Source organism: Triturus cristatus, chromosome 11, assembly GCF_964204655.1.
Source record: "Triturus cristatus chromosome 11, aTriCri1.1, whole genome shotgun sequence".
In the NCBI taxonomy this organism is placed as follows: Eukaryota; Metazoa; Chordata; class Amphibia; order Caudata; family Salamandridae; genus Triturus; species Triturus cristatus.
In genome coordinates, this window is record NC_140594.1 from 772,376,691 (window position 1) to 772,391,067 (window position 14,377).

Sequence of the window (14,377 nt, forward strand, 5' to 3'; positions counted from 1 at the left end):
TTAGTCGATGAAGCATATTCGTACACTTTTCAAATGTATGCTCTTTTACAACTTTATTCTCACTATTTCACCCTGAATGGGCTGCCTGTAAATCATGTTGTCATTAATTCATTACTTCTGACGGATTGCACCATTTCATTTCATGATCACTGCTACATTCCATTTTCACCTGCCCTTTTCTTTCTAGATATTCTCTATCATGGAACTATTACAAAAAGCCTCTGTCAATCCTATTTACCAAGTAACTCCTTGTACGCCTCTTCACAGTAGTTATTCTGTCTAATTGTTAGACATGAACCCAGAGTTCTTCTTCATTGTTGAGGCCTCGTGGGGTCTTTGGCTGCAACTCAACAATATATCGAGACTCCAACTCCCTCATTTTCATGGTTGCAGGGACAGGTTAAGCAATACACGGTGCCATCGGAATTACAATTCATTAATTTACTGATTTTGTGTTTAGTTTGTCTACCCGGTACCTGAAACTCCTTTCTTTTCTGTCTGCTTCTACAGGCTTTGCAGTTCATACAGGGATAGAATCGTGTGATCTGGTCCTTCTTTTTGAGTCCCTTGATGAAATGGCTTCTCACTAACTGATCTTTTAACTCCGGACTCCTTCTGTATGTAATTAGAGGGCTTTGAGGAATCGTTGACCCTAAGATGTTATCGGTTTTCAATACCCTCCAATTGTTTTGAAAAATCTGAAACACTTCAGTGGAACCAGTCGTGTATTCAGTTATCATTCTAACTGATCCCTTGTCTTCAACTGCTGAACTTTGTCCTTTCCTAGTTTGTTATCAGGAGATCTTTTCTTTGTATCTTCTCTATTTTTCTCACTGCATTTTGTAAAGTCTCCCTTCTGTATCCTCAATCTTTAAATCTATCTACTGCCTCCTGACATTCCTGCTGATAATTTCCATCTGTAGAGCAGTTACTCCTCAATCTTACTAATTCTCCATAGGAAACCCCACTAATGACACTCCTCGGATGAAAGCTTTCAGCATGTAATGTGCTGTTTCCCGCTGTGGACTTTCTATAGAAAGTAGTTTTAATCTTATTCTCTTTAATGTACACCATCAGATCTAAATACGGTACATTTGTTCTGCTCCTACATCCTGTGAAGTTCATGTTCAGATCATTGTCATTTAGGGCTGTCACATATTCCATTGCCTCTTCTGGTGACCCTCTCCATATAATGAAAAGGTCATCGATATAGCGGGACCATAAGACAACCTTCTCCAGCCAAATTTGATTTTCCCCTGCCCAGGCCACGTGCTTCTCCCATTAGCCTACAAACATGTTCACATAGCTGGGGTGAAGCACGTGCCCATCGCAGTCCCCTGTTTTCGATGGAACAGTTCCCCTGCAAACAAGAAAATGTTATTTTTGAGACAGAATAATATTAGTTCCATTAAAATCCCATTGTGTTTGCAATATTTTAGATTTCTTTTCCTCAGGAAGAACTGTGTTGCTTCCAGTCCTTTTTGCTGTTCAATACTGGTAGAAAGGCTGGTTATATCCAATGTTACCAATAGCATGACTGGTTCCCACTCAATGTTGGCAATGATACTTAAAAAGTCCTTCGTATCTTTGACATACGTACTTAAATCCGTCACTAGGGGTTTCAAAAAGCAGTCAATATAGATGGATGCATTTTCTAATAAACTGTTTTTTGAGGATACTATCGGTCTCCCGGGAGGGTTAGTTGTGCTTTTGTTCAGCTTCTAGTTCTCTTAAAATCCTTAGGGTCTCATATTCCATTCATGTTAATGGATTTTCTTGCTCTGTTACGCTTATGGTCTCTTCTCTTGATTTTCAGGGATGTAACATATGTTTTTTCATTAATTTCAATTTTCGAATAAACCTATATAGGTCTATGCGTGTACTTGTGTAATCAAATTGCGTTGTCGTACAGAAAGTAAGGCCACATTCTAGTACTTTTATTTCTTCTGTTTCCAATTGCCTGCTTGATAGGTTCACAACTGTCCAGTTCTCTGTTGGTCCTCTTATTTCCATTTCCCGCCTTGTTTGCTCCTCGTAACTCTTTGTTCTGGTAAGGTAGCCTTTTCCTTTCCTTCCCCTTCTGGTTTTCCGTCTCTTCTTTCTGGGGGATGGGTTTGTGCTGCCGGCCGTTGCTTCGCTTCTCTCAGCAGCTGGTATTCGTGAAATAAAGTTGCCGGTTGTGATTCCTTTTCCTTCCTTTTGGCACAGGCACTTATTGTAAACATGCAACTACTTGCGCTGGCTTAGCGTCAGCTAAACACACACTCCAATTCTCACTCAACCCAGCACAATTAGCACACTCATGAGCTAATGTGCTATGTGGGACTACCTCCCATCCAGGAATTTCAATTTGTATCTGGGAATCTGCATTTGATTTTCTAGAAACCATATTTCTTCCCCTTTTAAATCAACGTTCGAATCCTGTGAGAATGACGCCAAGATGTAATGCATGTGCTTTTCACTAAAAGGACACACCCAAACCCTGCATTCCAACTTTGGAGGCAAATGTACCACTGCACCTTTACATATTATACACTTTGAGCAGCACCCCCTAAAGATGAGGAAAAGGACGCAGCAATCCCTTAGGCGAGGCAAAAAATACAAATTCAGGTACACTTTAAAATAACACACACAAGTTTATTAGTGCAATGTTTAAAACGGTAGGCCAAATATATCAGTAAATGCAGACTCCCAAGTGCCAATTAACTACAATAAACAATTAGAATAAAATGCAGTATATATACAAATTGCAAAGAGTAGGGGAAAATATATATATATATATATATATAGCTCTATATGAAATTCACTGAAAACACCATAGCAAACAACAGTGTCCTGGGGTGGGCACCCCAGGACCGTGGGGGTGGCAGTCACCAGGGCCCTCGAGAGCTCCAGGAGGGGGGCCACATGTATGTATGTATGTATGTATGTGTCTTGTAAAGCGCACTGCTGCCCTGAGGCGTCGTGGCGCTGTAGACCGCTGGGGAACCCGTCCTGGCTATCCCTGTGAGATGGTCCCTCCTGGGTATCTCCAAGGTGAAACCAGGCATCCCCGGCGAATGTGGGGGGCCGTTGTGGAGATGAGGCAAGCTAATGCCCAGAGTTGCCGAGTGTGTTCCTGGTTAGAGTAGGTACCGAGGTGAGAATTATCGAGTCCGTTTTGACCCTGGTCCACAACCCTGCCGCGTCGGGAATTGAACCCTGGTCCCTGGCCGATTCTCTGCTTGCGGATCTGCCGCCTCTAACCAGTGAGCCACACCTCTCCACATAGCCCCCCTCCCTCAATAAATAAAGCCCCGGGGGGTGGTGGTCCCCGGGGCTTGGAGGGGCCGTTGAGCCCCCCACCCATTTGTTTTGTAGCCCCGGGGGTAGCGGTCCCTGGGGCTCGGGGGCCCCCCTGAGCCCCCCATTAAATTTGATGGTTTTTGCCCCCGGGATTTGGCCCCCCGGGGCTAATTATTTTTTTACAGCCGGATCCGCGCACCCAGCGCGCATTTTGCAGTTTAAAAACAAAAAACAAAAGGGGCCCTGGGAGTCCTTCTTGGACCCCCTAAGCAGGTCTAGAGGGTCAGAGTATTTCTACCCTACCCCCTTTATATGTTTTACACACTGAGGTGCCGATCACGATCCGGTAAAATAAATCCCCGTACGACTCGTATCCGGTCTTTTTACCGTACGAATCGTACAAGTGCCGTACAAACTGGTAAGTATGATTCGTATGGTAAAAAGTCCATGCGAATCGCATTGGGAATTATTCCCCACACGTCCTCGGGTCGGAAAAAGTGTCCTACACGTCCTCGGACGATTTACCGTACAAACGTGAAAAGCGAAGTCCGACCGTGCAAGTACGATCCGTCCCGGGCGTCCGATTCTACAACCGTGTGGTAAAAAGACTGTCCGGAGCGAACTCCTATAGCAACCATGGAGACGTCCAAACAGGTGCCCGGTACGCGCCGTCCCCCCCAGCCCCCGTGAGTACGTGCCGTACCCCCCCAGCCCCCGTGAGTACGCACCGTACCCCCTCAGCCCCCGTGAGTACGTGCCGTACCCCCCCAGCCCCCGTGAGTACGTGTTGAACCCCCCCAGCCCCCGTGAGTATGTGTCGAACCCCCTGTGTATGTACACCCCTGTACGTTCGAGTCATACCCCCACCCGCGTATGTACACCCCTGTACGTTCGAGTCGTACCCTCACCCGTGTATGTACACCCCTGTACGTGTCGAACCCCCGTGTATGTACACCCCTGTACGTGTCGAACCCCCCGTGTATGTACACCCCTGTACGTGTCGAACCCCCCTGTGTATGTACACCCCTGTACGTTCGAGTCGTACCCCCGTGTATGTACACCCCTGTACGTTCGAGTCGTAGCGCTGGGGGTACGCACCGTACATACGTGGGTGGGGGTACGACTCGAACGTACAGGGGTGTACATACACGGGGGGTTCGACACGTACAGGGGTGTACATACACGGGGGTACGACTCGAACGTACAGGGGTGTACATAGACGGGGGTTCCACACGAACATACAGGGGTGTACATACACGGGGGGTTCGACACATACAGGGGTGTACATACACGGGGGGTACGACTCAAACGTACAGGGGTGTACATACACGGGTGGGGGTACGACTCGAACGTACAGGGGTGTACATACATGGGGGGTATGACTCGAACGTACAGGGGTGTACATACACGGGTGGGGGTACGACTCGAACGTACAGGGGTGTACATACATGGGTGGGGGTACGACTCGAACGTACAGGGGTGTACATACACGGGGGGTTCGACACGTACTCACGGGGGCTGGGGGGGTTCGACACATACTCACGGGGGCTGGGGGGGTATGGCGCATACTCACGGGGGCTGGGGGGGGGGTACAGCGCGTACCAGGCCCCCTATTCTGGTTGTTTTGCGGCGTACTTCGCTTTTCCGGCACTTTTTGGGTGCCGTAAAAATATTGCTGTCCGGACTGCTGTCGGTTCGAATCGTACTTCCTGGGTCGTGAAACGCTGCCCGACGGCGTCCCGACGTCACGTCGGGGCATTTCCGGATCACATTCGTATGTATATTTTCGTCGGACGGTGTTTTTTACGATTCGTACGGAAATGGTGTTTCCGTGCGATTCGTACTTCCATGTTTGTAAAGTTTTACGACCGGGTACGAGTCGGACGGAGAAAACGCTCCGACCGACGGTTCGTACCCGGTTTTTGCCGAATCGTGATCGGCATCTCATTCCACAGACTTCTTCAGCCTCGTTTCTACCGAGGCACAAAATGGCTGCCAACAGTTCCTGGTTTCGAATGTTGACAACTACTTGACAGCCAATTAGCATTCAACACGTGATCGGGAGGGTGCGCTCAGGGTGCGCATAGGGTGCGCGGATCCTCCAAGGCCATAGATATATATGTACTTTTAACTGTAATTTTCTCAGGAACTACTAAACAGATTGACACCATTTAAGCAAAAGGCAAGAGTCTGAACTCAGGACTACCTCTTTGGCAAATTTGGTGTAATTCCGTTCAGCAGTTCGGGCTGTAGCTGCGGCTAAAGGGCCTATGGGAAAATATATGGGGAAAACGCGTTTTGGGACCCCCCTTTTTTCTCGGCCCCCGCTTGCCGAATCACCCTGAGACTTTCAGTATAGGAGCGGATCGGAGCTGGCCAAAAGTTTGGAAAATTTCGCGAAGATTCGTCAACCGGCGCCAGACTTATTGGGAATTGAATGTTGCGGATTTCCTATGGAAAATAGGTCCTAACTATAACTACCTACTGGCGACCGTCAGTAGGTAATATATATATATATATATATATATATATATATCTATATATTCACTGAAAAAACCATAGGTTTCACACATGTTATAGATAGCTGGACATTTCACTCGTACAAAACCATTGAAATTCCCCCGTTATAGTTAGTTCAGCTAACTATAACTCGCGCGACCGCAATCCACTGCTGATGACGTCACATATTACATCACTCATGACATGGTCAGTTACATCACTCATGACATCACTGATGACATCTCAAATGACATTGATAATTGATTTCCTACAAACTTCTTTATTAAAGTGTCCAATTTTGTTCCATCAGCTCTACAACGTTGCATCATTAAAATTATATACTGTCCATATTTCTTTAAAAATACCGTTGATAACATTTCTGATTTACATTGAGAACATTCCATGTTGTGATTTGCATCTTTAACTAATTTACTAAAAGTCACTGATTTACTCTCTGGTAATGTTAAATGTATGAACCTTTCAGAATCAACATTAGTGCTGCATGTGTTCATACAGTTTTCACAACAATGTTCCCATTTATAAGAGAGACCAAACATATTTTCTATTTCTACCCCTTCATCTTCCAGTACCATAAGCATATACATTAAGAATTCCAGTGCATCTTGCTGGACATTTTGCGTAAACTGTGTACATCCAGAACATACATCTAAAAGATTTCTAACATCAGAAGCACTTTCTATTTTAGTTTTATCATTACTCAACTTCTCATAAAGGAAACTCAGCAGAGAACAAAATCTTTTTTCATGATTTAGTATTATCTGCTCTTGCAAACTTTCAAGATAAAATACAACATTCAGCACTACATTAGCGTAGCAGTTGACACCAGAGCTATTTTCAAAATGACAACCAACAACCTCTTCAACATTGTCCTTTTTCTTTTTGCTTGCAATCACATCACTCTCTTTTTGTTTTCTCTTCTGTACATCCTCATTACAGATATTCTCAATTCTCCTTTTCCGACAAACAACACGTTTTTCAAACACAGGATACTGACCTAAATGAGGAGCATAGCTTCTTCTTAATCTATTATACTCCTTTACACAATTTGCATCAGCACTAACTTTTGAGTCATCAAAGTCTATCATGAATAAACCAGATAATTTTTTCACTCGTGACAAAGCAACATATGCCATACCTTCTTTAAAGACACTAGATCCAATGTTTACAAAAGCACTATCTACAGTTAATCCTTGAGATTTGTGAATAGTTACAGCATATGCTAGAGAAAACGGAAACTGCTTCCTACGTACATATAAGTCTTTCACAAGCAAAAAACAAACTGAACAACGACTAATGCCTTTAACCTCTTCAATCTGATCAAATTGTATTTTTAAAAATTCAATTCCATCTTTTTTCTGGTAATTAACAAAACCCACAACTTTACCCATAGCTCCCTTCACTAAACCTTTTTCTACATTCAAATTACGTCTTAAAATTACTCGACAGTTCATACATACATAAAGATTCTTTTCTAAACCAGCTGTTTTTGATATGTTTTTCTCTAGAGAATCCAATTTAGTTTTCAATTTGCTTGTCAATATAATAGTTATTCCTTCATGCTGTATTTTATCCACGGCTTCCATTTTCATAATCTCTTCATTTTCCAATTTCAAAAGTTCTTCATTGAATATAGAGCATTCATGTAATGTTGGCATTAAGCAGATTAAATTTTTTTTTCTGCAATTTTCTAGTATATTTTCTCTGGAACTATTTGTTCTGTTGGAAACAAATTACATAGCAATCGACTCTGTAAAGCTTTTCTGCCATGTTCTGTGAGTAGTCCAATTCTGATATCTTTGAGAATACTTGCATAATCATCATCATTTGCTTGCCGCATATTGGTAATGAGTTCTTTGTAAAGTATGACCAAATATTCACATTACCTATACTTCCTAATTACTTTTTCGTGTCTTCATGTGCAAGAGTATTAAATACTGGTTGTCCTTTAACAAGAGTGAGCTGCAGTAGATCCCCAAAAACTATAACATGTTTTCCTCCAAATAACACGTCATAGTCTGTCTTTAGAATTTGCTGCATTCTTAAATGCACAAAGGCAAGCATTAAGTTTGATACCATGCTTACCTCATCAATAATGAGAACTTTCATTTTCTTCAACACTCTTGAAACTTCAAAACATGCTTCTCCTGTTAGCTTGTGGTATTCTATTTTGTTCTCATGCACCACTGGTAACGTTATATGCTGCTAACCCAGTTGGAGCAGTAACAACACAAGACAAAGTTGAATCAGTTTTTTTCTGAAGGTAGATTCTAATTACTTATATTAAGAAACTTTTTCCAGTTCCAGCTTGTCCACACACATACATTCTGATTGGTTCAAATGATGTGCATGAGCACTCTTTATTTTCATGTAGTAATCCATGATCAATTTGTTTTGTGACTTCTTCATACATTTTTTGTTGTTCATCATTCAGTTGTTGTTCCAAATTTGGTAAGTCTATTAAATCTTCCTGAGCTTGATTCATAGCTGTTTCCACTTCAGTCATGGCTATTACAGCTTCATTTTCTACGATTGGTTGTCCTAGGGGATCTTGACTGAGCATACCAGAACTTTGACTGTCTTGAGAACTGTCTCTAGCTACTTCAGCTGCAATTGTAACTTCTTGTTCAATTTCTTCATTTAACATTTGTACATGATTTGTGAAAGTACTGCATTCTATGCTATCTTTACATGCATTAAAGGAATCTTCATAGCTCTGAAAATCTCCAAGTAATTCATCCTCTGAACGCCATGGTTTAAACAGCTGTAAAAGTGCTAAGTAGTAAAATTCCTTTTTGTCAGTAGTGTCGCATCTCAGCTTCCTGTGATTAATCAAACTTCCTTTTGTTTGTTTCACCAAACATCCTTCCTCACCAATGACTTTATATTTTCCATTGTTGATGTCTTCTGTGGCATTCCGTGTAAAAATGTAGTTCTGCAGCACTTCATAGAGACACATGTTCTCAAGATGGTCACTTCTGTTTGGGTAATATGTGTCCAACATATTTGTTTTCAAAATGTCTGTACTTTCTGGTTCGTTCTCTGCTAAATATTCAATTTCTCGAATAGATTTCAGTACCCGATTTCGCATTCCTGCAAGGCCTAAACTTATCCAAATTATTCTTCTGGATTTGGAGTACAGACTTGCAGATGATAACCTATCTGAGCATTCGTATGACCCAATTTCTCGATGCGATAACATCTTTAAACTGAAACTGTATAGCTTTTTACTGACAGTCTTCTCGTGAGAAATCTCTTCCCACATTTCTTTCAATTCCGTTTTCTCAGATTTAGTGATGTAAGATGTGACATACCGAGCAACAGCAATAGAATTGTCAGCTACATACTGAATATCCATGTTAGCATTCCACATGGATAAAATGACTGGGTTGTAGTCATTTATATATTTTGACTCTTCTTTTCTTCTTAGGTTGTAGGTATTTTTCGGAGATTTTCTTGTAATGGTATGTCGCACAGCTGACATAAAACTGTTTACTCTTCCTTTTGAAAGAACAGGTCGTGGAAATCCAAATCGACATTTTGTGTAGAATTTATCTTTTCTCTTGTACTTTCGTCGACAGTATTTTCCACACCGATGACTTTGGAAACGTAAAACTTGCTCTTTTAAGTTTTTTTCTTCTGTGCTTTTAGGTATAGCACATGTTGCATATTCTTCAATGAAAGACAAAACTGCATCATCAGAATCTGTTCCATATTTTGGGGCATCCTTGATCCACAACAGCATATGAATATGAGGAGCACCTCTTGCTTGGTACTCTTTTCTCCAAAAGAAATCCACAACTTCTCCAAGAGGTGGATTTTTTTTATTGCAGATGAAGGACATCATAGCCTCAAATCTATGATTGAAATATCTGCAAACATTAACCGGATCCAATGAGCACAATTCTCCTGCTGTCTTGTATTGGATGTTTTCAATATTTGAATATGCCTCTAGAAGAAAATCCAGTAAATCATCCCAAGCGTACTCAGCACAGCTTAGGGTAAGGAACCATGTAGGAGTTCCTAAATTCCGTAACATACATTTCAATTCTCCATGGCGTCGGTACCAATATTCATTAGTTTCACGCTGACAAGCCATCAGATTAATCAATTGAGATTCCAAATGATCATCTCGCTGTTGCACTTTGTTCATAAAATCCTTTGCAGACACATTATGTAGATGTACTCCAGTTTTTAAAATGTGATTTACTGTATAAGATAGTGCAGACAAGTCACTTTCAAATAAAAGATGGAACAAATAAGGAATACTTTGACGAAATCTTGGATCTTCTGCATATAATCTTGTAGTCCGATACTCAGAAGCAGGAATCTGTACTGGACGTTCATCATATCGTCCACCTTCTCCTGTAGGAAACAGCTGGGGAAAACAACGAGCTTCCAAGCTCTCCTCCCATACACTCACGGGAGTTCCTTTTGCTTTTTTCATCTGAAACAGATCAATAGTGTTTCCCATAACTTCTTTAGAATGAAGAGGATGTATGCTGAAATGTTCATAAATTTCTTCTTCTTTTGACATATCCACTTTTTCAATTTGCCCAGTTAGTATTCCTGTGTCTGCTAGTAAAACTTCTTCATCTTCATCCATATAAATTGATTCATAGTACTTATTATTTCTTTTCAAATATAAATTTGCTCTTTGTACTTTTCATACATCTACTAGCTCCTGCCAAATTTTCTTATTCGTTGTAGGTACACCATTAACCAGAATAACTAATGGTTCAGTTTCCAAACTATCTGCATGAATTGTTTCAATATTTTTTGCAAATCTAATGGCATATAGACAACTCTTCCTTTTAAACCTCTGACGGAGGTCATTTACCTGTTTTGGGCTCCATACGAACTATAGTCTGAAACGGATGGACACATTGAATGAGTATAGACTCATACGTATTTAAATCACTAAGTTCTGCAGGAATATCAACCAATTCTAAATTATTATGTACAGCTCTAGCTGGCATTTTATTTTCTTCTAACTTGTTATAACAGTATTTACAAATACGCTGATCTTCACCCAAATCAAAACAATTTTCCAGAAACAAATATGTAGCAAAATCCTTCCACTCATAATTATTTTCTTTTTCACTTTTTTTATAGAGATCAACATTCCTTGTTTGAGTTTTATAATGGCTTCTCCGGCAACAAATACAAGTAATATTTGGTCTTTCATTAGAGATGATAGTACATTTTGTCATTTGATCTTCAAAATTTTTACTAACAGTGGGTTCTACATTCTCTTCCACATTTTCTTCAATAACTGTGTCATTTCCTGCACTTTCTTGTTCTGGACCAAAGTAACAAAACTGAATATCATCAGTAACCTTCTCTACATCTGATACAGATCCACGCAACAGAGCACTATTCAACTCATTTAACTTTAGTGCTGGACTTTTAGCAAAATACAATCTTCTCACAAACTTTCTCATTTCAGTATGATGTACTGACAGCATCCTAAAATGGTGAAAAACACTTTGACAAACTTTCCTAGAAAGACAAGCCAGAGAATGTCCTTGCAAACCAGTATTTTTTCTCACTCTGCATGGATCTAGTCTTTGAAGCACCTTGTTCTTCTGTTTAACACTTTTTTTACTATATTCTCTTAGAAAGTCACGTAATTTATCAATAGATTCTTGTCGTACAGTACAAATACTACTACAATTCCAAGTGTACACTGGGGCTTTAGGACGTTTCCCCATAACCTCATCAGCTAACACTTCTTCCTCATTTTTTGGAACCATTTTCTCCTTTTCCATTACACAACCATCTTTAACTTCATAAGTTCGACCACTGGTGTCAACTGCATGCAGCAAACTATTACTTTGAAGATAACTCTCTTCATTAAAAAATGGTTCAGTACTTCCATTCTCCTAAGAACACATTATAAAAGTTATTTTTTTTCACTACTCTTTTTCTTTTGCTTTTTGACTTCATTACATTGACTATTTTATCTAATGTACGGATCCTGTTCAAAATTAAAATTAATAGTTTTCTTTTTAATTTCAAAGCCTTTGCAACAATTGATTCAATATGTTTCTTTTTCTTATAAAATATTGCTTTCTTCCTATATTTTTTCACATCCTTTAGCAAATTGAACACCACTCTTCTCTGAAACATTTTTTTACGAATGTTTTGAAATTCTGTTTTTCTTTTTAAGTCATTCTTTCTTGCATCTGATTGTACATTAGCATTTAGTATTTTCTTTCTATTGTCTTGTTGTTTTCTTCTTGAAACACTATTTGCATTGGATATACTTTGTACATTTTTTCTATGTTTGAGGATATTTTTTTTTAAAAATCCTTAGTCTGCTTACCAGAAGACTTTTTCTATTTTCCAACGTGAGGTTCTTCAACTAATTTTTGTTGTCCAGTTGTCTTCAAATATAGATGTTTTTGCCGTTCTTTTCTCTTTCTTGATTTTATAGGCATGTTTAATTTATTTCAGTGTTGTTCAGCAATGCGTAAAGGAAACTATAAAAAAAATACCTTTATGTAATTTAAACATATTTCTATATTTTTGTTGAGCTTTTCAAATCCTATCATATGAGCTGCCCCTTTCCTATGAGTGCATGCTTACAGAACAAGAGCAACACAAATTAAATCTCTGACAACAATTCCTGTGTGCAGACAGACTCATGGTGTGATTCTAGGCAGAAAACGATATTTGATTGGCAATTTCAAAGCACATTTACTACTGTGGTAGAGCAAGTGATAATTACTGTAACAGCCTGACACATTTTCCTTATAGTTTAGAGAGGCAGAAAAGAGCACATGTCCTAACAGCTACTTGAGACCATGAGCATGTGGAACCTGGGTGAGTGATTAGACTAGAGCAAAGGAACTGAGCCTTGGTGACGTTGAATGTGTTAGCGTTACACACTGCTATCTGAAATACCACACAGTGCTGAATAGTAAGCATGGGAATGCAGGAGAAGCAGCTGCCTGTGTGCTAAGAGTGTGTTTCTGGAGACTGTGTATTGTCAGGTGCAAGAGAGGTCTGCATGGACGCTTGCACAACTGCATGAAGACTGCAGAGATGTATGAAAGAGCACATGTGGTAAGGGTTAATTTGGCTTAGGAACATGTAGGAACTACCTCACTCATTGCAGTACTGCAAGGAAAATCTACCCTGTTGTTTTCAAATGTGTTAGCATTTGCCTCTTATCTGTGAGATGGTGATGTGTGCTGCATGCTAACCATCACAGTTCAAGAAAACAAGATGCCCCTTTCCTACGAGTGCAAGTCTTACAGAACAAGAGCAACACAAATTAAATCTCTGACAACAATTCCTGTGTGCACACAGACTCATGGTGTGATTCTAGGCAGAAAACGATATTTGATTGGCAATTTCAAAGCACATTTACTACTGTGGTAGAGCAAGTGATAATTACTGTAACAGCCTGACACATTTTCCTTATAGTTTAGAGAGGCAGAAAAGAGCACATGTCCTAACAGCTACTTAAGACCATGAGCATGTGGAACCTGGGTGAGTGATTAGACTAGAGCAAAGGAAATGAGCCTTGGTGATGTTGAATGTGTTAGCGTTACACACTGCTATCTGAAATACCACACAGTGCTGAATAGTAAGCATGGGAATGCAGGAGAAGCAGCTGGCTGGGTGCTAAGAGTGTGTTTCTGGAGACTGTGTGTTGTCAGGTGCAAGAGAGATCTGCATGGACGCTTGCACAACTGCATGAAGACTGCAGAGATGTATATAAGATCACCTGTGGTAAGGGTTAATTGGAGTTTTGAACATGTAGGAACTACCTCACCCATTGCAGGAGTGGAAGGAAAATCTACCCTGTTGTTTTCAAATGTGTTAGCATTTGCCTCTCATCTGTGAGATAGTGATTTCTGCTGAATGCTAACCATCACAGTTCAAGAAAACAAGCTGCCCCTTTCCTACGAGTGCAAGTCTTACAGAACAAGAGCAACACAAATTAAATCTCTGACAACAATTCCTGTGTGCACACAGACTCATGGTGTGATTCTAGGCAGAAAACGATATTTGATTGGCAATTTCAAAGCACATTTACTACTGTGGTAGAGCAAGTGATAATTACTGTAACAGCCTGACACATTTTCCTTATAGTTTAGAGAGGAAGAAAAGAGCACCTGTCCTACCAGCTACTTGAGACAATGAGCATGTGGAACCTGGGTGAGTGATTAGACTAGAGCAAAGGAAATGAGCCTTGGTGATGTTGAATGTGTTAGCGTTACACACTGCTATCTGAAATACCACACAGTGCTGAATAGTAAGCAAGGGAGTGCAGGAGAAGCAGCTGCCTGTGTGCTAAGAGTGTGTTTCTGGAGACTGTGTATTGTCAGGTGCAAGAGAGATCTGCATGGACGCTTGCAGAACTGCATGAAGACTGCAGAGATGTATGTAAGATCACCTGTGGTAAGGGTTAATTGGAGTTTTGAACATGTAGGAACTACCTCACCCATTGCAGGAGTGGAAGGAAAATCTACCCTGTTGTTTTCAAATGTGTTAGCATATGCCTCTCATCTGTGAGATAGTGATTTCTGCTGAATGCTAACCATCACAGTTCAAGAAAACA